At 45.7% G+C, this 25,296-nt stretch overlaps 1 protein-coding gene across 3 annotated transcripts in view; it reads left to right on the top strand.

Moving 5' to 3' along the window:
• The window catches only part of SLC4A9 (solute carrier family 4 member 9), a 983,109-nt gene that overhangs the window by 600,340 nt on the left and 357,473 nt on the right, over positions 1 to 25,296 (top strand). The window lies entirely within an intron of this gene.

Here is a 25,296-nt window from a genome sequence, read left to right as displayed (position 1 = left end):
GAATGTAGTATATATGTAGCATGTATAGTATATATGTATGTATGCTGTATGAATGGAGTATATATGTACAGTCATGGCCAAAAGTTTTGAGAATGACACAAATATTATATTTTCTCATGATCTGCTGCCCTCTGGTTTTTATGTGTGTTTGTCAGATGTTTTTATCACATACAGAAATATAATTGCAACCATATTATGAGTAACAAAAGGTTATATTGACAGTTAGAATGAGTTAATGCAGCAAGTCAATATTTGCAGTGTTGACCCTTCTTCTTCAGGACCTAGGCAATTCTCCCTGGCATGCTCTCAATCAACTTCTGGATCAAATCCTGACTGATAGCAGTCTATTCTTGCAAAATCAATGCTTTTATTTTGCCTGAATTTGAAGGTTTTTGTTTGTCCACCCGTCTCTTGATGATTGACCACAAGTTCTCAATGGGATTAAGATCTGGGGAGTTTCCAGGCCATGGTCCCAAAATCTCTATGTTTTGTTCCCTGAGCCATTTAGTTATCACCTTTGCTTTATGGCAAGGTGCTCCATCATGTTGAAAAAGGCATTGTTGATCGCCAAACTGCTCTTGGACGGTTGGGAGAAGTTCCTCTTGGAGGACATTCTGGTACCACTCTTTATTCATGGCTGTGTTTTTAGGCAAGACTGAGAGAGAGCCCATTCCCTTGGCTGAGAAGCAACCCTGTTGTGAGTTCATTTTTCCCTTCACCATTGAGGTCTGATGAACTCCCTCCTCTAGTGAAGGAAGGTAGTGAGACTGATTACCAAACACCTGGGCAGCTAGATGATGACTGGGTGGCTGGAATTGAGGACTGGATATAAGGCTGCCGACGCACTTCTTCCTGGCTGGTGATTTTACTGCTGGATTCTTGGAGACCAGTCTGATTCCTGCATCTCAACGCTAAGTTTTTGCTGCTCTGATTTGTACTCTTCAGTTTTGTTTTTGTTTTGCCTTGTTTTTTGGAAGTTCTGCCATCTCCATCCGGGGGTTAGCTGTATTCCATTTTTGTCTCTGATCTGTTGATATTTTGCTCTGTCTTCAGAATATACCTGAGTGCTGATATAGTCTTTTGAAGCCTAGCGACTTCAGGGCCTGTTTTTCCTATCAGTCGGTTGGCTCATTTTGATAGGGTTTTTGCGGATGGCAGACAGCAGCTTTCCTATCCTGTCCTATGTAGTTAGCTTGGGCCCCATCATTTGCTCAACCTATCTTTCTATCTGTGTTAGTGTTTTCATCTTGCTTCACCATCATTATATGTTGGGGGCTGCCTATTGCTTTGGGGCCTGCTCTGGGGCAGTTTAGTTTTTCCCCTTTCTGTCTTTAGGCTATATAGTTCTCCGGCTGTGATTGAGGGGTCTAGGGCACCGTAGGAACCCCCCACGGCTACTGCTAGTTGTTCTGGATAGGTTCAGGGGTCTGCAATCCGATAGCTGCTAACCTCTCTGGTTTTTCTGGACTTAGCTGGTATTTTGTTTTTTCCTCCTTCAGTGACTCATCATAACAGAATCACCAGCCATACCGCAGATCCTAGGGTACTCAATAGCAGGAGACAATTGTAAAAAAAAAAAAAAGTGTCAGAATTTGTTTTTGATTTTTTTTTTTTTGTGTGCATATTTTTTCCTCTATATCTCTGACGCCGTAGGGGGAATTATTCTCTCAATGGAGATGAAGCAATTGTCTGATCGTGTGGAGCAGCTCGCTGCTGAAGTGCGGGGAATTTCCGCCTATCTTGCTCATTCACATGCTGCTGAACCAAAGATTCCTACTCCTGATGTATTTTTGGGGGATCGGTCTAAATTCTTGAATTTCAAGAATAATTGTAAATTATTTTTTGCCTTGAAGCCTAACTCGTCGGGGAACTCCACGCAGCAGGTTAAAATTGTCATCTCTTTGCTGCGCGGCGATCCCCAGGATTGGGCGTTTTCTTTGAAACCTGATGATCCTATTCTGAATAATGTGAATGCATTTTTTCAAGCCTTGGGGTTGTTGTATGATGAACCTAATGCTATCGATCAGGCTGAAAAGACCCTGTTGGCATTAAGCCAGGGCCGGGATTCGGCAGAGTTGTACTGTCAAAAATTCTGAAAGTGGGCGGTCCTTACTACCTGGAATGATGGTGCCTTGGCAGCCCTCTTTCGGAAGGGTTTGTCAGAAACTGTAAAAGATACTATGGTGGGATTTCCTGTTCCCTCTGGTCTTGACGATTCTATGTCAATAGCCATTCAGGTGGATCGGCGTTTACGTGAACGCAAAACTACACAAGAGATGTTACCACCTGTTGAACAAATGTCTGAACTTATGCAATGTGATAGAGTTTTGTCTAGGGCGTAACGTCAGGAGTTCAGAAGGCTTAATAAGCTGTGTTTTTTTTGTGGAGATGCCTCGCATATTATTTCTGTCTGCCCTAAACTAGAGAAACGTTGTGCACACACGTTTTCTGTGGGTGGTGTTCAACCTAAGTTTCTTCTGGCAATTACTCTGATCTGCTCCCTGTCCACATTTTCTGCCAAGGCTTTTGTGGATTCAGGAGCAGCTCTGAACCTGATGGACTTGGATTTTGCTAAACGTTGTGGATTTCCTATGACACCTCTGCGGACGCCTATCCCTTTGAGGGGTATTGATGCTACTCCTTTGGCGAAGAATAAACCTCAGTTTTGGACCCAGGTGGTAATGCGGGTCGCCCCAGACCATCAAGAAAATTGCAGATTTTTGGTGTTGCATAATTTGCATGATACCATTGTTCTGGGGTTTCCCTGGTTGCAAATCCATAATCCAGTTCTGGATTGGAAATCTTTGTCTGTGGTGAGTTGGGGTTGTCGGTGTGCCCTTAGTGATGCTCCTGTTTTCTCCACCTCTCCCCAGTCACATTATGTTCCTGACTATTTGGCTGACTTTTATGATGTATTTAGTGAGAATGAGTCTGCGCCTTTGCCTCCTCATAGGAGTTATGACTGTGCTATTGAACTGAACCCGGGGTGTAAATTCCCCAAGGGTCGGCTTTTCAATTTATCTGTACCCGAGCACGAGGCTATGCGATCCTATATTAAGGAGGCATTGGAGAAGGGTCATATTAGACCATCCTCTTCACCCTTAGGTGCTGGGTTTTTTTTGTGGCTAAAAAGGATGGTTCATTAAGGCCTTGTATTGACTATCGTGCCCTCAACAAAATTACTGTTAAATTTCAGTATCCGTTACCCCTGATTTCTGATCTATTCTCCAGAGTTAAAGGTGCTTGCTGGTTTACCAAGCTTGACCTCAGGGGGGCATATAATCTTATTCGCATTAAGCATGGGGATGAATGGAAGACGGCGTTTAATACTCCGGAGGGACATTTTGAGTACCTGGTGATGCCTTTTGGGCTCACTAATGCCCCTTCTGTCTTCCAGTGCTTCATGAACGATATATTCCGAGACTTTGTGGATAAATTTTTGATTATCTATCTGGATGATATTTTGATCTTCTCCAAGAATTGGGACTCTCATGTGGAACATGTTCGGACTGTGTTCCGGATTTTGAGGGAGAATTCCCTGTATGTCAATGGATCGAAATGCCTTTTTGGGGTACAGATGATTTCATTTTTGGGATTTATTTTGTCTCCGTCAACTATTGAAATGGACCCGGCCAAGGTACAGGCCATTTATGATTGGGTTCAGCCCACTTCTTTGAAGGCCCTCCAGAACTTTTTGGGTTTTGCTAATTTTTATCGGAAATTTATAGCTAATTTTTCTGGTATTGCCAAGCCATTGACGGATTTGACTAGGAAGGGTGCTGATGTGCTGAATTGGTCTCCGGAGGCTGTTTCTTCCTTTCAGGAGCTGAAGCAAAGATTCACTTCTGCTCAGATTTTGCGGCAACCTGATGTCTCACTCCCGTTTCAGGTGGAGGTGGACGCTTCTGAGATTGGTGCAGGAGCGGTGTTGTCCCAAAAGATCCTGTGACATCTAAAATTAATCCTTGTGCTTTCTTTTCCCGAAAGTTCTCCCCATCCGAACGTAACTATGATGTGGAGAATCGGGAACTGTTGGCCATGAAATGGGCATTTGAGGAGTGGAGGCATTGGTTGGAGGGAGCCAAACACCAAGTCGTGGTCCTTACTGACCACAAGAATTTGATTTACCTGGAGTCGGCCAAGCGCTTGAATCCTAGACAGGCTAGGTGGGCCTTGTTTTTCACACGTTTTGATTTTGTGGTCTCTTTTCTTCCGGGCACTAAGAATGTCAAGGCAGACGCCCTCTCTAGGAGTTTCCTTGCTGATTCTCCTGTTGTGACTAAGCCTGCTACCATCTTAGGCGAGGGGGTAGTTCTTTCTGTCATCTCGCCCGATTCGAGACGTGCTCTGGAAGAGTTTCAGGAGGACAAACGTGAGCGTTGTCCCAGTGGAAAGTTGTATGTTCCTGACCAGTGGAGGAAGAGAGTGATGTCTGAAGTTCATTGCTCTGCATTGGCTGGTCATCCAGGTATTTTTGGTACTAGAGATCTGGTGAGTCGATCTTTTTGGTGGCCCGCCTTGTCTCGTGATGTCAGGAATTTTGTGCAGTCCTGTGGGACTTGCTCCCGGTCTAAACCTTGTTCTTGCTCTAGTGGTTTGTTGATGCCTTTGCCGGTGCCCAGGAGGCCATGGACCCATATTTCAATAGATTTTATCTGATATGCCTGTCTCTCAGAGAATGACTGTTATTTGGGTGATTTGTGATAGATTCTCTAAGATGGTCCATCTTGTACCACTCCCTAAGTTGCCATCTTCCTCTGAGTTGGTGCCCTTGTTTTTGCAACAGGTGGTTCGCTTGCACGGGATTCCTGAGAACATTGTATCTGACAGAGGAGTTCAGTTTGTGTCTAGATTTTGGAGGACTTTCTGTTCCAAGCTGGGAATTCAGTTGTCCTTCTCCTCTGCGTTTCACCCTCAGACCAATGGGCAGATGGAGAGAACAAACCAGACTTTGGAGTCGTATTTGAGATGTTTTATTTCTGCCGATCAGGATGATTGGGTTTCATTTTTGCCCTTGGCCGAATTTGCTTTAAATAATAGAGCTAGTTCTGCCACTTTGATGTCACCTTTTTTTTGTAACTTTGGTTTTCACCCTCGAATTTCTTCAGGGCAGGTGAAGCCTTCTGCCTGCCCAGGTGTCGACACTGTGGTGGAGAGAATGCACCAGATCTGGGACCAAGTAGTGGATAAGTTGTCTCTCTCCCAGGAAAAGGCCCAGCGGTTTTCCAACTGTCGTAGGACCATTGGTCCCCAGTTTAAGGTGGGTGATATGGTCTGGTTGTGATCAAAAAATATCGCTATGAAGGTGGCTTCTCCTAAGTTTAAGCCTAGATTTATTGGACCTTACAAGATTTTGGAGATTATTAATCCGGTCTCTTTTCGGTTGGCTTTTCCTGTCACATTTAAAATTCATAACGTGTTTCATAAGTCCTTGTTGAAGAGGTTTGTTGAACCAGTAGTTCCTGTGGTGGCACCTCCTGACCCTATATTGGTTGAAGGTAACATGGAATATGAGGTAGAGAAGATACTGGATTCCCGTCTGGCTAGACGGAGACTCCAGTATTTGGTTAAGTGGAAGGGTTATGGTCAGGAGGATAATTCCTGGGTCTCCGCCTCTGATATTCATGCCGAAAGATTGGTGCGTGCCTTTCATCGGGCTCACCCGGATCGCCCTGGTGGCATGGATGAGGGTTCGGTGACCCCTCCTCAAGGGGGAGGTACTGTTGTGAGTTCATTTTTCCCTTCACCATTGAGGTCTGACGAACTCCCTCCTCTAGTGAAGGAAGGTAGTGAGACTGATTACCAAACACCTGGGCAGCTAGATGATGACTGGGTGGCTGGAATTGAGGACTGGATATAAGGCTGCCGACGCACTTCTTCCTGGCTGGTGATTTTACTGCTGGATTCTTGGAGACCAGTCTGATTCCTGCATCTCAAAGCTAAGTTTTTGCTCCTCTGCTTTGTACTCTTCAGTTTTGTTTTTGTTTTGCCTTGTTTTTTGGGAGTTCTGCCATCCCCGTCCGGGGGTGAGCTGTATTCCATTTTTGTCTCTGATCTGTTGATATTTTGCTCTGTCTTCAGAATATACCCGAGTGCTGATACAGTCTTTTGAAGCCTAGCGACTTCAGGGCCTGTTTTTCCTATCAGTCGGTTGGCTCATTTTGATAAGGTTTTTGCGGATGGCAGACAGCAGCTTTCCTATCCTGTCCTATGTAGTTAGCTTGGGCCCCATCATTTGCTCAACCTATCTTTCTATCTGTGTTAGTGTTTTCATCTTGCTTCACCATCATTATATGTTGGGGGCTGCCTATTGCTTTGGGGTCTGCTCTGGGGCAGTTTAGTTTTTCCCCTTTCTGTCTTTAGGCTATATAGTTCTCCGGCTGTGATCGAGGGGTCTAGGGCACCGTAGGAACCCCCCACGGCTACTGCTAGTTGTTGTGGATAGGTTCAGGGGTCTGCAATCCGATAGCTGCCAACCTCTCTGGTTTTTCTGGACTTAGCTGGTATTTTGTTTTTTCCTCCTTCGGTGACTCATCATAACACAACCCCACACATGAATGGTTTCAGGATGCTTGACAGTTGGCATGAGACAAGACTGGCGGTAGCGCTCACCTGGTCTTCTCCGAATAAGTCATTTTCCAGATGTCCCAAACAATCGAAAAGGGGATTCATCAGAGAAAATGACTTTACCCCAGTCCTCAGCAGTCCACTCCTCCCTGTACCTCTTGCAGAATATCAGTCTGTCCATGATGTTTTTTCTGGAGAGAAGTGGCTTCTTTGCTGCCCTCCTTGAGACCAGGCCTTGCTTCAAGAGTCTCTGCCTCACAGTGCGTGCAGATGCACTCACACCTGCCTGCTGCCATTCCTGAGCAAGCTCTGCACTGCTGGTAGCCCGATCCGCAGCTGAAACACTTTTAAGAGACGGTCCTGGCGCTTGCTGGTCTTTCTTGGGCACCCTGGAGCCTTTTTGGCAACAAGGGAACCTCTCTCCTTGAAGTTCTTGATGATGCGATAGATTGTTGACTGAGGTGCAATCTTTCTAGGTGCGATACTCTTCCCTGTTAGGCCATTTTTGTGCAGTGCAATGATGACTGCACGTGTTTCTTTAGAGATAACCATGGTTAACAGAAGAGAAACAATGATGCCAAGCACCAGCCTCCTTTTAAAGTGTCCAGTGGTGTCATTCTTACTTAATCATGACAGATTGATCTCCAGCCCTGTCCTCATCAACACCCACACCTGTGTTAATGGAGCAATCACTGAAACGATGTTAGCTGATCCTTTTAAGGCAGGGCTGCAATGATGTTGAAATGTGTTTTGGGGGATAAAGTTAATTTTCTAGGCAAATATTGACTTTGCAAGTAATTGCTGTTAAGCTGATCACTCTTTATAACATTCTGGAGTATATGCAAATTGCCATTAAAAAAAATGAAGCAGTAGACTTTGTAAAAATTAATATTTGTGTCATTCTCAAAACTTTTGGCCATGACTGTAGTATGCATGTAGTATGTATGTATGTTGTATGAATGTAGTATATATGTAGCATGTATGTAGAATGTATGTTGCATGTATGTAGTATGTATGTTGTATGAATGTAGTATGTATGTATGTTGTATGAATGTAGTATGTATGAATGTAGTATATATGTAGCATGTATGTAGTATATATGAATGTAGTATGTATGTAGTATATATGTAGTATGTATGTAGTATATATGTAGTATGTATGTTGTATGAATGTAGTATATATGTAGCATGTATGTAGTATGTATGTATGTTGTATGAATGTAGTATATATGTAGCATGTATGTAGTATATATTTATGTATGCTGTATGAATGTAGTATGTATGTAGTATATATGTAGTATGTATGTATGTTGTATATATGTAGCATGTATGTAGTATGTATGTATGAATGTAGTATGTATGTAGTATGTATGTATGTTGTATGAATTTAGTGTATATGTAGTATGTATGTTGTATGAATGTAGTATATACTGTATGTAGCATGTATGTAGTATGTATGTATGTTGTATGAATGTAGTATATATGTAGTATGTTTTTTTTTTTTTTACATTCAACACATTAGCCGGATGATGGGACTACTACTGTCCCATCATTGGCTAATGTGTCAATCACTGTCAGTGTAGCAGGCATCACCCGATGGGACTTGTAGTCCCATCGGACGATGACTGCACACACACACAAGACCCCTGGCAGGCCCGTACAGACCACCGGCAGTCGGCACAGACCCCCCGCAGTCGGCACAGACCACGCATCATGATGCGCACAGACCGCGCATCATCATGACGTCATTTCAGCAGCCAATCACAGTCATGCCAATAGTTATCATGCCTAACAGGATGTTCCCACACTTCTGAGGATTCCCATTGGCTGAATCAAATCGAGCAGGCTGATAGCTTTATGGGAACTTCCGATTCCGGTATCCGATACGAAAAAAGTATCGGAAGTCAGTATCGGAATTCCGATACAGCTAATATCGGCCTATACCCGATACTTGCGATATCGGAAAGCTCAACACTATTTACCATATAACCTGGGCCAGAGTCAACATCTGAGCAAGTGCCGATGACTTGAGCGGGGGGGGGCAACTCACCATCGCACTGTATGGAGCAATATATGGGGCTCATTTTACTGTATGGGGCCCATTCTATACTGTATGAAGCATTATATGGGGCCCGTTATATATATATAGCAATATATGTGACCCATCATATACTGGAGCATTATATGGAGCCCATCATATACTGTATGAAACATTATACGGGACTAATTGTGTATGGAGCAATATATACAGCTCATTTATTTTTACGGGACTATGGGATGGAGGATAATCATTCTAATTTGTTATAACTATCCACAGTTAGTTACTATGCCAGGGCAACGCTGGGCTCTTCAGCTAGTACAGTATAAAGCAATATATGGGGCCTATTATACACTGTATGGAGCAATATATGGGGCTCATTATTCTGTATCGAGTAATATATGTGGCTCATTACACTGTATATTGAATTATATTGGATCCGTTATTCTGTATGGAGCCATATATGGTGCTCAAAATACTGTATGAAGAAATATACAGTGGGGAAAAAAAAGTATTTAGTCAGCCACCAATTGGGCAAGTTCTCCCACTTAAAAAGATGAGATACCTGTAATTGACATCATAGGTAGACCACAACTATGACAGTTAAAATGAGAAAACAAATCCAGAAAATCACCTTGTCTGATTTGGCAAGATTTATTTTGCAATTTATGGTGGAAAATAAGTATTTGGTCACCTAAAAACATGCAAGATTTCTGTCTCTCACAGATCTGTAACTTCTTCTTTAAGAGCCTCCTCTGTCCTCCACTCATTACCTGTAGTAATGGCACCTGTTTGAACTTGTTATCAGTATAAAAACACCTGCTCACAACCTCAAACAATCACACTCCAAACTCGACTATGGTGATATGGTGAAGACCAAAGAGCTGTTGAAGGACACAAGAAACAAAATTGTAGCCCTACACCAGGCTGAGAAAACTGAATCTGCGATAGGCAAGCAACTTGGTGTGATTAAATCAATTGTGGGAGCAATAATAAGAAAATGGAAGACATACATAATCTCCCTCGCAATATCTCACATCGTGGAGTCAAAAAGATCACAAGAACGGTGAGCAAAAATCCCAGAACCACATGGGGGGACCTAGTGAATAACCTGCATAGAGCTGGAACTACAGTAACAAAGGCTAGCATCAGTAACACACTACGCCGCCAAGGACGCAGAGACTGCAATGTCAGGCTTGTCTCCCTGCTTAAGCCATTAAATGTATGGGCCCTTCTGAAGTTTGCTAGAGAGCATTTGGGTTATCCAGAAGAGTATTGGGAGAATGTCATATGGTCTGATGAAGAAAGAGTAGTACTCTTTGGTATGAACAAAACTCGTGTTTGGAGACAGAATGCTGAGTTGTATGCAAAGAACACCATACCTCCTGTGAAGCATGGGGATGGCAACATCAAGCTTTGGGGCTGTTTCTCTGCAAAGAGACCAGAATGACTGATCTGTGTACATGAAAGAATGAATGGGGTCATGTAATGTGATTTTTGGGTGCAAACCTCCTTCCATTAGCAATGGCATTGAAGATGAAACGTGGATGGGTCTTTCAGCCTGATAATGATCCAAAGCACACAGTCAGGGCAGCAAAGGAGTGGCTTCATAAGAAGCATATGAAGGTTCTGGAGTGGCCAAGCCAGTCTCCAGATCTCAGCCCCATAGAAAACCTTTGGAGGGATATGAAAGTCCATGTTGCTCAGCGACAGGCCCAAAACATCACTGCTCTAGAGGAGTTCTGAGTAGAGTTGAGCGAAACGGGTCGAAAAAATTCAAAAGTCGCCGACTTTTGGCAAAGTCGGGTTTCATGAAACGAAACCCGACCCTAGGATGAGGTCGGCCACGAGGTCGGCGACTTACGCGCCAAAGTCGCGTTTCAAAAGTTTGTTTTGCGCTCTTTTTCAGCCAATCAGGATCCACGGACACTGTGGGCAACGTGATGACCTAGGCACGGGTCACCACCATCTTTCAGAAGGGCATGCAAGTGATTGGCTTGCTTTGGTGGGCGTCACAGGGGGTATAAAAGGGCGTGCACGCCGACCGCCATCTTACTTCTGCCGATCTTAGTATAGGGAGAGGTTGCTGCTGATTCTGTAGGGAGAGCGTTAGGCAGGGAAGAAGACAAAAAAACTGCTTCTGCTGCTACTGCTGCTAGCGATTTGGCCTGCACAACACACCAGTCACTGTGCGTGCAGTGCAAGGGGAGGCTATATTGTGGTGTATCAGTGGTGTTGGTTGTTGGGCTGCCTTTTAAGGCTTCCTGACACGCTGGCATTGCTGTTTACCCACTGCTCCGCAAACTGCTTTTTTAAAAGCAATCCAATCTCCCTTATCCTCTAGTCACTTTTGTCACAGCTGTGCCATCGAGCGTGTCACATAGCGCTCAGATATCAGTGGGCCTCACACAATCCACAAGTGTCCAGTGTCCAAAAGTGTACGCAGAGATTCAAAATCTCCATTATCCTCTCATCACTTTGGTCACAGGCAGCTGTGCCATCGAGCGTGTCACATAGCGCTCAGATATCAGTGGGCCTCACACAATCCACAAGTGTCCAGTGTCCAAAAGTGTACGCAGAGATTCAAAATCTCCATTATCCTCTCGTCACTTTGGTCATAGGCAGCTGTGCCATCGAGCGTGTCACATAGCGCTCAGATATCAGTGGGCCTCACACAATCCAAAAGTGTCCAGTGTCCAAAAGTGTACGCAGAGATTCAAAATCTCCATTATCCTCTCGTCACTTTGGTCACAGGCAGCTGTGCCATCGAGTGTGTCACATAGCACTCAGATATCAGTCGGCCTCACACAATCCACAAGTGTCTAGTGTCCAAAATTGTACGCAGAGATTCAAAATCTCCATTATCCTCTCGTCACTTTGGTCACAGGCAGCTGTGCCATCGAGCGTGTCACATAGCGCTCAGATATCAGTGGGCCTCACACAATCTACAAGTGTCCAGTGTCCAAAAGTGTACGCAGAGATTCAAAATCTCCATTATCCTCTCGTCACTTTGGTCACAGGCAGCTGTGCCATCGAGCGTGTCACATAGCGCTCAGATATCAGTGGGCCTCACACAATCCACAAGTGTCCAGTGTCCAAAAGTGTACGCAGAGATTCAAAATCTCCATTATCCTCTTGTCACTTTGGTCACAGGCAGCTGTGCCATCGAGCGTGTCACATAGCGCTCAGATATCAGTGGGCCTCACACAATCCACAAGTGTCCAGTGTCCAAAAGTGTACGCAGAGATTCAAAATCTCCATTATCCTCTCGTCACTTTGGTCACAGGCAGCTGTGCCATCGAGCGTGTCACATAGCGCTCAGATATCAGTGGGCCTCACACAATCCACAAGTGTCCAGTGTCCAAAAGTGTACGCAGAGATTCAAAATCTCCATTATCCTCTCGTCACTTTGGTCACAGGCAGCTGTGCCATCGAGCGTGTCACATAGCGCTCAGATATCAGTGGGCCTCACACAATCCACAAGTGTCCAGTGTCCAAAAGTGTACGCAGAGATTCAAAATCTCCATTATCCTCTCGTCACTTTGGTCACAGGCAGCTGTGCCATCGAGCGTGTCACATAGCGCTCAGATATCAGTCGGCCTCACACAATCCACAAGTGTCTAGTGTCCAAAATTGTACGCAGAGATTCAAAATCTCCATTATCCTCTCGTCACTTTGGTCACAGGCAGCTGTGCCATCGAGCGTGTCACATAGCGCTCAGATATCAGTGGGCCTCACACAATCTACAAGTGTCCAGTGTCCAAAAGTGTACGCAGAGATTCAAAATCTCCATTATCCTCTCGTCACTTTGGTCACAGGCAGCTGTGCCATCGAGTGTGTCACATAGCGCTCAGATATCAGTGGGCCTCACACAATCCACAAGTGTCCAGTGTCCAAAAGTGTACGCAGAGATTCAAAATCTCCATTATCCTCTCGTCACTTTGGTCACAGGCAGCTGTGCCATCGAGCGTGTCACATAGCGCTCAGATATCAGTGGGCCTCACACAATCTACAAGTGTCCAGTGTCCAAAAGTGTACGCAGAGATTCAAAATCTCCATTATCCTCTCGTCACTTTGGTCACAGGCAGCTGTGCCATCGAGCGTGTCACATAGCGCTCAGATATCAGTGGGCCTCACACAATCCACAAGTGTCCAGTATCCAAAAGTGTACGCAGAGATTCAAAATCTCCATTATCCTCTCGTCACTTTGGTCACAGGCAGCTGTGCCATCGAGCGTGTCACATAGCGCTCAGATATCAGTGGGCCTCACACAATCCACAAGTGTCCAGTGTCCAAAAGTGTACGCAGAGATTCAAAATCTCCATTATCCTCTCGTCACTTTGGTCACAGGCAGCTGTGCCATCGAGCGTGTTACATAGCGCTCAGATATCAGTGGGCCTCACACAATCCACAAGTGTCCAGTGTCCAAAAGTGTACGCAGAGATTCAAAATCTCCATTATCCTCTCGTCACTTTGGTCACAGGCAGCTGTGCCATCGAGCGTGTCACATAGCGCTCAGATATCAGTGGGCCTCACACAATCCACAAGTGTCCAGTGTTCAAAAGTGTACGCAGAGATTCAAAATCTCCATTATCCTCTCGTCACTTTGGTCACAGGCAGCTGTGCCATCGAGCGTGTCACATAGCGCTCAGATATCAGTGGGCCTCACACAATCCAAAAGTGTCCACTGTCCACAAGTGTGTGCAGAAATTCTAAATCTCCCCTGTCCTATAGACACCTTGTACCTTGTTTTACATTACTATATAGTTTGTTGGATTTTGTCTACATTTCTACCAAAAATGAGGAAGGCTGGTGGAAGAGGCCATGGAATTGGGCGGGGGTTGGCAGCTGGTAATGATGGTGTTGGTGGTGGATCTGATGGTAGTGGCAAGAGCAAAATAGGACCGAATGCAGGAGGTGCTGACCCTGCGTCATCGTCTGGCTACATAAGGCCTCGAACGCTTAGTTTTCTTGGAGTTGGCAAACCGCTTTTAAAGGCAGAGCATCAGGAAAAAGTTTTGTCTTACATTGCTGACTCAGCCTCCAGCTCTATCGCCTCCTCTTCTTCAGTTGTAAAAAGTAAAAGCACTGAGTCGTCATTGGAGGCTCATGTTCATGAACCACACCTTTCCTTGTGTCCTTCACCCCAACCAAGATTGAAGGATGACGCAGGCCATACTACTGATTACTCCATGGAGCTGTTTTCACATACCATGCCTGGATTATCAAGTCAAATGGTGAATTACCCAGGCCAAGATGAATCTGACATGGAGTGCACTGATGCACAGCCGCTGATGGATGATTCTGCTGGTACATTCACTCAGAGCACTACATTGTCCTCGCAGTGTACAGAGCCAGATTTTGACCCTGATGAGACTCAGGTGCCCCTTCCCGCACACTATACCACCATACACGGTGACACAGAGAAAGATGCACATGACATAGAAGAGGAGGTGATGGATGACCCAGTTGTTGACCCAGATTGGCATCCATTGGGGGAAGAGGGTGCTGCTTCCAATAGCTCAGATGAGGAGCATCCACAGCAGACATCGACATCGCAACAGCTGTTATCTGGCAGGCCCGGAGCACTCCAAAGACAGGTTCCAAACATCAAAAGAGTTGCTGGACAGCTTGTCCAGAGGGTCAAAAGATCACAGCGTGCTAGGCCGCAAAATGTCTGCCAAAGTAGGAAGAGTGCAGTGTGGCACTTTTTTGAACAAAATCCTCATGATCAGGCCAAGGTTATCTGTAAGAAGTGCGCAAAGACCTTTAGCCGAGGGAAAAATCTGAAAAATTTGAATACCAGTTGCATGCTTAGACATTTAACCAGCATGCACTTGCAAGCGTGGACACAACACCAAACCTCAAGTGCCACATTTGCAACTGATCACAAAGAAGGTAGTCAGCAACGCTACATTGTTTCCCCCACTGTAAGCCCACCGGTTAGCACAGCAGAAAATGTTGAGATGTCGTTGCAAGGCCACAGCAGTCAGGGAATCCCACTGTTATATCAACGAAAGACTGATTTTAGGCCATCAGAAAGAACACCAACTCCATCACCATCATCAACCCTCTCTCAGTCCGCCCTGTCCACCGCTACTTCCACCATATGCAGCTCTCAAGTCCAGCTCACCCTCCCAGACACTATGAGTAGGTCAAGAAAGTACTCAGTCTCTCATCCGCGTACACTGGGTTTGAACGCCCACATTGCCAAACTAATCTCGTTTGAGATGATGCCCTTTCGGTTGGTGGAAAGCACAGCTTTCCGCGAACTCATGGCCTATGCAGTACCACGCTATGACCTACCCAGTCGCCACTTCTTCTCTCGCAAAGCCATCCCAGCCCTCCACCATCATGTGAAAGACCGCATTGTCCATGCACTCAAGCAGTCAGTGAGCGGAAAGGTGCACCTCACAACTGATGCATGGTCCAGTCGGCATGGCCAGGGCCGTTACGTGTCCATCACTGCGCACTGGGTTAATGTGGTGGATGCAGGGTCCACAGGGGACAGCGGTGGTGGGACAGTGCTGCCTAGCCCACGGTATAGGAAACAGTTGGCTGTAGGCGTTCCACCCTCCTCCTCCTCCTCCTCCTGCTCCAGAAGCGAAAGCTCGTCCACAGAGCGCAGTCGTACGAGCACTCCATCTGCAGCTGCCACTGTTGCACACGATGTGTCCCCCTATCGAGCAGCTAGTGGAAAGCGTCAGCAGGCTGTGTTGCAGATGATGTGTTTGGGCGACAGACACACCGCCGAGGTGCTGGCCGAGTACTTGAAGCGACAAACTGAGTCATGGCTGGGCAGTGTACATCTTGAGGCAGGCAAGGTAGTTAGTGATAACGGCCGTAATTTTGTGGCAGCCATAGCCCTTTCAAAACTCAGCCACATACCTTGCTTGGCTCACACCTTGAACCTGGTGGTGCAGTGCTTCCTCAAAAATTATCCGGAGTTAACAGCCCTGCTCCAGAAGGAGCGAAGACTGTGCGCGCACATCCGCCGGTCGCCTGTACACTCCGTTCGTATGCAGAAGCTGCAGCGATTGCTCCACCTTCCCAACCACCGCCTCATTATCGACATTGCAACAAGGTGGAACTCCACCCTGCACATGGTGGAGCGGCTGTGCGAGCAGAGGCAGGCCATAATGCATTTGTGGGAGAATACACGGCCAGGCACTTTGAGAGCAGACATGGAGTTGACAGGCGTGCAGTGGTCGAAGCTGAAAGACCTTTGTAAAGTCCTTCAGTGTTTTGAGGAATGCACACGGCTGGTAAGCGCAGACGACGCCATCCTAAGCATGAGCATCCCACTTATGCGTCTGCTCATGCAAACTTTGACGCACCTTAAGGAGCAGGCGTCTGCAGCCAATGTTGATGAGGAGGAAGAGGAGGAGGGAATCCTTGATGACATTCAGCCATTGTCTGCTCAGGGACCTCTCCTGGACGAGGTGGAGGAAGAAGAGGAGGAGGATGATGATGGGGATGATTACTTAGGGGAGGAGGATGCATCTCGTGGGGCAAGTGAAAATGTTGGCGTGGCAAGGTCTGGTACAGGGTTTGTGCGTGACTGGAGGGATGTGGATTTGCCAGAAAGTGCTCCTCCACCCAGCACTCGCAGTGCATCATTGACACCGGGAACATTGTCCCACATGTCAGATTATGCCTTGCGGATCCTAAAAAGGGACCCCCGCATTGCCAAAATGATGAACGATGACGACTACTGGTTGGCCAGCATCCTGGATCCACGCTATAAAGGCAAATTACAAAACATCATGCCACAGGAGAACCTTGACCTAATATTGGCTAATAAACAAGCAACTCTGGTAAATCGGTTGAGGCATTCCCAGCACACAGCAGCGGTGATGGTTCTCACACGAGCCGTACGGGCCGGGGGCAGCTTGGCAGAGGTGTTCGTGGTGCACACAGCAGAAGTGGCGTTGGAGACAGGGGTTTCATGACAATGTTGTGGACTGATTTTTCAAATACCGCTCACACAACTGGTAATACTGCATCGATGGAAAGTGACAGGAGACAGCAGTTGTCAACTATGGTTACAAACTATTTTTCCTCCCATATCGATGTTCTCCCACACAGGTCATTCCCCTTTGACTATTGGGCCGCTAAACTGGACACCTGGCCTGAATTGGCCCAATATGCCTTACAGGAGCTCGCTTGCCCAGCTGCAAGTGTGCTATCGGAAAGAGTCTTCAGTGCAGCTGGATCAATCCTGACAGAAAAAAGGACCCGTCTGTCAACCCAAAATGTGGATGATCTAACCTTCATTAAAATGAACCATGCATGGGTTTCCAAGGATTTTGTCCCACCTTCCCCTGATGACACACTGGCACAGGGTCCCTCATAGTGCAATCAAGTGTCTCTGACGGTGGTGGTGCACACCCGCCGTCAGACACACCGCTGTACTATGAGGGGCCCAGTGCCAGTATCGACGCCCACGAGTGGGCCCCCCTTGCTTGGGCAGGGCCCCAGCATTTGCAATCTTTACCTCTCCCTGCTCCTCCGCTGTGTAATCTGGGCCGTCAAATCCATACTGTGCCTGACACCGTCTGAGCCTGCCTCCTGAGACATATATTTTGAATGTGTACGCTATCCATACATGTTATCCAGGGATACGGTACCCTTTCTAACCTTTGTGCAATGACGTGCAATCCATACTGGGCCTAACACCGTCTGAGCCTGCCTCATGCTGTATAGACATATATTTTGAATGTGTACACTATCCATACATTTTATCCAGGGATACGGTACCCTTTCTAACCTTTGTGCAATCACGTGCAATCCATACTGGGCCTAACACCGTCTAAGCCTGCCTCATGCTGTATAGACATATATTTTGAATGTGTACGCTATCCATACATGTTATCCGGGGATACGGTACCCTTTCTAACCTTTGTGCAATCACGTGCAATCCATACTGGGCCTAACACCGTCTGAGCCTGCCTCATGCTGTATAGACATATATTTTGAATGTGTACGCTATCCATACATGTTATCCGGGGATACGGTACCCTTTCTAACCTTTGTGCAATCACGTGCAATCCATACTGGGCCTAACACCGTCTGAGCCTGCCTCATGCTGTATAGACATATATTTTGAATGTGTACGCTATCCATACATGTTATCCAGGGATACGGTACCCTTTCTAACCTTTGTGCAATGACGTGCAATCCATACTGGGCCTAACACCGTCTGAGCCTGCCTCATGCTGTATAGACATATATTTTGAATGTGTACGCTATCCATACATGTTATCCAGGGATACGGTACCCTTTCTAACCTTTGTGCAATGACGTGCAATCCATACTGGGCCTAACACCGTCTGAGCCTGCCTCATGCTGTATAGACATATATTTTGAATGTGTACGCTATCCATACATGTTATCTGGGGATACGGTACCCTTTCTAAGCTTTGTGCAATGACGTGCAATCCAAACTGGGCCTAACACCGTCTGAGCCTGCCTCATGCTGTATAGACATATATTTTGAATGTGTACGCTATCCATACATGTTATCCAGGGATACGGTACCCTTTCTAACCTTTGTGCAATGACGTGCAATCCATACTGGGCCTAACACCGTCTGAGCCTGCCTCATGCTGTATAGACATATATTTTGAATGTGTACGCTATCCATACATGTTATCCAGGGATACGGTACCCTTTCTAACCTTTGTGCAATGACGTGCAATCCATACTGGGCCTAACACCGTCTGAGCCTGCCTCATGCTGTATAGACATATATTTTGAATGTGTACGCTATCCATACATGTTATCCGGGGATACGGTACCCTTTCTAACCTTTGTGCAATCACGTGCAATCCATACTGGGCCTAACACCGTCTGAGCCTGCCTCATGCTGTATAGACATATATTTTGAATGTGTACGCTATCCATACATGTTATCCAGGGATACGGTAACCTTTCTAACCTTTGTGCAATGACGTGCAATCCATACTGGGCCTAACACCGTCTGAGCCTGCCTCATGCTGTATAGACATATATTTTGAATGTGTACGCTATCCATACATGTTATCCAGGGATACGGTACCCTTTCTAACCTTTGTGCAATCACGTGCAATCCATACTGGGCGTGAGAACGGCTGGCGAGCTGTTAAGCAAGCTACAGCACCTGTCCAGACAAGTACAGGGATTCCCTAGCGAGGAGACTTATTTGATTGTTTTCAATGTTGGGACAGCAATTTTTGGGGAGCACTATACTCTGGAGAATGATAGATGGGGCCCACCATACACTGGAACATTCCAAAGGTGGACATCAGACACTGGAGCAGCATTTACAGGGCCCATTATACACTAGAGCATTAGAAATGGGGCCCATTATGTTTGGAGCATTATTTGGGCCCATAAGACAGTGGAGCTTCATCCATGGGGACCAACATATACTGTAGCATTATGTGGAGCTCATCATATACTGTTTCAAACATTATATGGGACCAATGATTCTGTATGGAGAAATAGATGGGCCTCGTCATGAGATGTAAAAAGTGAGGTATTTTTCATTGTACTATACCGCTATTTATCTGCCGTATCGGAGCATGATGAGTTGTGGTATGTGTTAAAGGGGCGCTCTTTCGCCCAGGGCACATGAAAACCTGCAGCCAGCCCTCCCCCCCCCCCCACAACTTTAGCCAAATAACCCCCATTTTTCAGTGCGTAACTTATATTATGAAGTTAATTAAGGTTGACAAGCTTAAGTAAGAAGAATTGATGCTTTTGGCATTCAAATGGGCACTGTAGGTGTGTTTCCTGTCCTCCTCTCACTGCCGACTTTTATTCCCCATTGACTTACATTGGGTTTCGTGTTTCGGGACGACCCCGACTTTTCCCTATAATCGGACGATCTTGCTCGACCCGACTTTTGGAAAAGTCTGGTTTCACGAAACGCGACCCTAAAAAACCAAAAGTCGCTCAACTCTAGTTCTGAGTTCTGCATGGAGGAATGGGCCAACATACCACCAACAGTGTGTGCAAATCTTGTGAAGACGTACAGAAAACATTTGACCTCGGTCATTGCCAACAAAGTATATATAACAAAATATTGAGATGAACTTTGGTTAATGACCAAATACTTATTTTTCACCATGATTTGCAAAATAAATCTTGCCAAATCAGACAAGGTGATTTTCTGGATTTATTTCCTCATTTTGACTCTCATAGTTGTGGTCTACCTGTGATGTCAATTACAGGCCTTTCTCATCTTTTAAAGTGGGAGAACTTGCACAATTGTTGGCTGACTAAATACTTTTTTCCCCACTGTATGTAGCTCATTATACTGTATGGAGCATTATGTGGGGTTCATTATTTTGTATGGAGCAATATATGGGGGTCATTATTCTGTATGGAGCACTATGTGGTGCCCATAATACTGTATGAAGCAATATACTGTCATGTTTCTGACCTATTGTAGAATTTATAATAGATATCGCTCATGTAATGTAATAAGTGAAATCTTTGGCATTGAACTATACCTACATTTCTCTGCCGTATCTGTGCATCATGAATTGTGGTATGTGTTAAAGGGACCCATTGAGACTTCTTTGCCTGGGGCCCACAAAAACCTGGAAACAGCACTGCATATAACTATAGGATTAGTAATGGAGAGGTGTCTTATAGACACCTCTCCATTACTAATCCATGGGCTTTTTTCACCGTACAATACAAAGGTGACATCAACCCCAAAAATATGAACCCCACTTGCCACCGCCACAGGGCAAGTGGGAAGAGCCAGGCAAAGCACCAGAATTTTTTGGGCGGCTTCGGGCTGCTATTTTTAGGCTGGGGGTGTCAATATCTATGGCCCCTTACCAGCCTGAGAATACCAGCCCCCCAGCTGTCAGCTTTAGAAAGTCTGGTTGTCAAAAATGGGGGGAACACAACATTTTTTTAAGTTATTCATTTATATAATTAAATATTATGGCATGGAGACCTATCTATTCTTGATAACCAGCCTTGCTGAAGCTGACAGCATAGGGTTGCAGCTCCCAGCTGTGAGTTTTACCTGGCTGGTTATCAAAAATACAGGGGAACCCATGCTGCTCTTTTTAAAAATTATTTTTATTTATTTACAGCGCAGGAGCTGTAATGAATATTCCAATATTATTAGCCGCAGAAGCAGGCGTCGGCTTATGGGAGCAGTAGACCCATCAGCCGAACAGCAATGACCAGAGGTAAACTTTATACCTCCAATCACTGTCTTTTGACAAAGTAGGAACCTGGCTGCCTGACCGGCAGTGATAATTTTACTGTCGATCAGAAGCGGTGCACATGACAGCACGACATACACCCGGTGACCTGGAAGCTGAACCTAAACAGTAACAGGGACTTCCTGGTGAAGTTCATTTGCGGTATCCGTGCCCAAACAGTAGGTGTTCAGTACGGAAGCCAATCTTAAATGTTTGAGTTCGCTCATTTCTAATTATAATGTGACAATGCTAACTCTTTACAGGAGAGGGAGAAGATCAGAGCTAAAGATTACTGTAGATTGTTCATAAGCTGCTGGGTATTGATGGCTTTTTGTATATGTGGTAGGTTGGGGAGTACTGAGTGGGGAGCCAGTTTTTGACAGAGAAAGAAATAAGGTTGTGGTCTGAGAGCGGGAGAATGGGTCTAGAAAATTCATACAATGAGCAGAGGCGGGAGAAGACCAGGTCCAGAATATTCCCACCTTCATATGTAGGAGAGTTAGTAAGCTCTGGACAGCCAATGGAAGAGGTTAAAGAAATAAGATGAGTGGAAGATGAGGAGTGTGGATTATTAATGGGGATATTAATTATTTGTTGTTATCTAATATTGAGGCTATTCAGGGCTGGATATAATATCTGTATAGAACATAATGTAACCCCCCCATAGAATATAATGCAGTCCCCCCCATATAGTATAATGCAGCCCCTCCATAGAATATATGGCAACCCCCTCATAGGATATAATGCAGCCCCTTATATAGTATAATGTAGCCCCTCCATAGAATACAGTGTGGCCCTCCTCAGATAGTATAATGCAGCCCCCATAGAATATAATAAATATAATACAGCCCCCCTATAGAATATAATGTAGCCCAAATAGAATAGAATATAATACAGCCCACCTCCCCATAGAATATAATGTACCCCCCATATTATATAACACAGCCTCCCCTTATAGAATATAAAGTAAAATGTACCCCCATGGTATATAACACAGCCGCATAGTATATAGCCCAGCACCACATGGTATATAGCCCAGCCCACCATGATATACAGCCCAGCATGATATATAGCCCCCCAAGAATGGTATAATACAGCCCAGCATGGTATATAGCCCCCCAGCATGGTATAATACAGCCCAGCATGGTATATAGCCCCCCAGCATGGCCCCACAGCCCAACATGGTATATAGCCCCCCAGCATGGTATAAAGCCCCCCCAGCATGGCCCCACAGTCCAGCATGGTATATAGCCCCCAGCATGGTATATAGCCCCCCCAGCATGGTATACAGCCCCCCAGCATGGCCCCCCCAGCATGGTATAATACAGCCCAGCATGGTATATAGCCCCCCCAGCATGGTATATAGCCCCCCCAGCATGGCCCCACAGCCCAGCATGGTATAATACAGCCCAGCATGGCATATAGCCCCCCCAGCATGGCCCCACAGTCCAGTACTCACACTGATTTAAAAAAAACAAAAAAAAAACACACTCCTCACCTTCTCCTCGTGCTTGCGTTGCTCCCAGCTCCTTTCTCCTCTCCTAACCTGCACTGCCTGGTACACAGTGCCCCCGCTGTGTCAGAGGCAGAGCGGGGAATGATGGGAGAGGGAGCGTCAGCTGCCGCTCTCTCCTCCAGGCTCCATCATTGCCTCCTTCAATGTGGGGAGGGGGGGTGGAGTCAGCGTTGGGGGCAGGTGGGCCCCCCTGCCTCACAGGGGCCCTTTGCCTCCTGCAGTTCTGCTCTCCTCATTGCACTACACATGGCTAATTTGAATTTTGACATAATTAGCCATGCGGTGCTGGAGGCTGGAGGGGCCCCCTCTCCCCTGGGACCCCATGCAATGCACGGTCTGCATGGGTGGTAGGTCCACCCCTGCATGGAAAGCATATTGTGATGAAAGGAGCAAACCCAACCCCTCCACCTTGTCTGCTTTCGGGTCTGGCAGTATGTGAAAATTGTAGCCCACCATACAAGAGAGCAGCATCAACGGCGGCGTCAGACTGCTAGATCCGGGTTTCAGTGATCCCCAGAAGGTTAAGGGAATTAGAAAGAAAGAAATCTTGGATGTAGGGGAGTTTGTTACATGCTGGAATGAGAAAGTATGCACCTAGAAATGTAATTGTACAGTGTGTGTTAATTTAGCTTATTTAAACACCTAAAATGCTTTATATCAAGAACATGGAAGTGGTTTAAGCCACATTTAGACATGGCGGAGTTGTTGCAGAGTTTCAGTATTGATTACACTCCAGTAATTCATGCCACTATAAATTACGGTAGAAAACATACCATGGAATTCAGTGTAGTATGCTGCAATTTTTTCAGAACTTTCAGAATGTAGCCTCTTCATGACCTATTATATACTGTGTGTGTGTGTGTGTGTGTGTGTGTGTATATATACAGTGGGGCAAAAAAGTATTTAGTCAGTCAGCAATAGTGCAAGTTCCACCATTTAAAAAGATGAGAGGCGTCTGTAATTTTCATCATAGGTAGACCTCAACTATGGGAGACAAACTGAGAAAAAAAAATCCAGAAAATCACATTGTCTGTTTTTTTTTCCTTTTATTTGCATATTATGGTGGAAAATAAGTATTTGGTCAGAAACAAGCAATCAAGATTTCTGGCTCTCACAGACCTGTAACTTCTTCTTTAAGAGTCTCCTCTTTCCTCCACTCATTACCTGTAGTAATGGCACCTGTTTAAACTTGTTATCAGTATAAAAAGACACCTGTGCACACCCTCAAACAGTCTGACTCCAAACTCCACTATGGTGAAGACCAAAGAGCTGTCAAAGGACACCAGAAACAAAATTGTAGCCCTGCACCAGGCTGGGAAGTCTGAATCTGCAATAGCCAACCAGCTTGGAGTGAAGAAATCAACTGTGGGAGCAATAATTAGAAAATGGAAGACATACAAGACCACTGATAATCTCCCTCGATCTGGTGCTCCACGCAAAATCCCACCCCGTGGGGTCAGAATGATCACAAGAACGGTGAGCAAAAATCCCAGAACCACGCGGGGGGACCTAGTGAATGAACTGCAGAGAGCTGGGACCAATGTAACAAGGCCTACCATAAGTAACACACTACGCCACCATGGACTCAGATCCTGCAGTGCCAGACGTGTCCCACTGCTTAAGCCTGTACACGTCCGGGCCCGTCTGAAGTTTGCTAGAGAGCATTTGGATGATCCAGAGGAGTTTTGGGAGAATGTCCTATGGTCTGATGAAACCAAACTGGAACTGTTTGGTAGAAACACAACTTGTCGTGTTTGGAGGAAAAAGAATACTGAGTTGCATCCATCAAACACCATACCTACTGTAAAGCATGGTGGTGGAAACATCATGCTTTGGGGCTGTTTCTCTGCAAAGGGGCCAGGACGACTGATCCGGGTACATGAAAGAATGAATGGGGCCATGTATCGTGAGATTTTGAGTGCAAACCTCCTTCCATCAGCAAGGGCATTGATGATGAAACGTGGCTGGGTCTTTCAACATGACAATGATCCAAAGCACACCGCCAGGGCAACGAAGGAGTGGCTTCGTAAGAAGCATTTCAAGGTCCTGGAGTGGCCTAGCCAGTCTCCAGATCTCAACCCTATAGAAAACCTTTGGAGGGAGTTGAAAGTCCATGTTGCCAAGCGAAAAGCCAAAAACATCACTGCTCTAGAGGAGATCTGCATGGAGGAATGGGCCAACATACCAACAACAGTGTGTGGCAACCTTGTGAAGACTTACAGAAAACGTTTGACCTCTGTCATTGCCAACAAAGGATATATCACAAAGTATTGAGATGAAATTTTGTTTCTGACCAAATACTTATTTTCCACCATAATATGCAAATAAAATGAAAAAAAAACAGACAATGTGATTTTCTGGATTCTTTTTTCTCGGTTTGTCTCCCATAGTTGAGGTCTACCTATGATGTAAATTACAGACGCCTCTCATCTTTTTAAGTGGTGGAACTTGCACTATTGCTGACTGACTAAATACTTTTTTGCCCCACTGTGTGTGTGTATATATATATATATATATATATATATACGTCATAGGTCATATCCCAGAATTTGATACTGGCTTCGGCTCTGAGCCCGCATGTTGTCAGGCACATGACAGCTGATCTGACCACCTGTCATGTGCCCCTAACAGCCGCAGATGGAATCACAATCCACCCGTGTTCGTTAACATGTTAATTGCAGCTGTCAATCTCTGAAAGTGGCATTTAACTCATGCATTTAACTTGTACAAATTGGATGCGCGTCACTTGCTCTGCCCCTGTCACATGATCATGGGGCGCTGATGGGTTATCATGATAACCCGTGGTCTGCAGAAGACCCCTGTGGTTGTCATTGCTGATCTGTTATGAGCACTGCCCTGTGGCAGGCATTCATAGCAAATCACCAATTCTGCTACAGTAGCACAGCTGAAGCCCTGCTTTGTGTAGCACATGCGATCAGATGATTGCAGCTTCAAGTCTCCTAA

Source organism: Dendrobates tinctorius, unplaced genomic scaffold (genome assembly GCF_039654945.1).
Source record: "Dendrobates tinctorius isolate UK_male_01 unplaced genomic scaffold, ASM3965494v1 ptg000036l, whole genome shotgun sequence".
NCBI classification, from domain to species: Eukaryota; Metazoa; Chordata; class Amphibia; order Anura; family Dendrobatidae; genus Dendrobates; species Dendrobates tinctorius.
The sequence above is the reverse complement of the archived record's forward strand: the minus strand, read 5'-3'. Positions and strand labels throughout refer to the sequence as shown.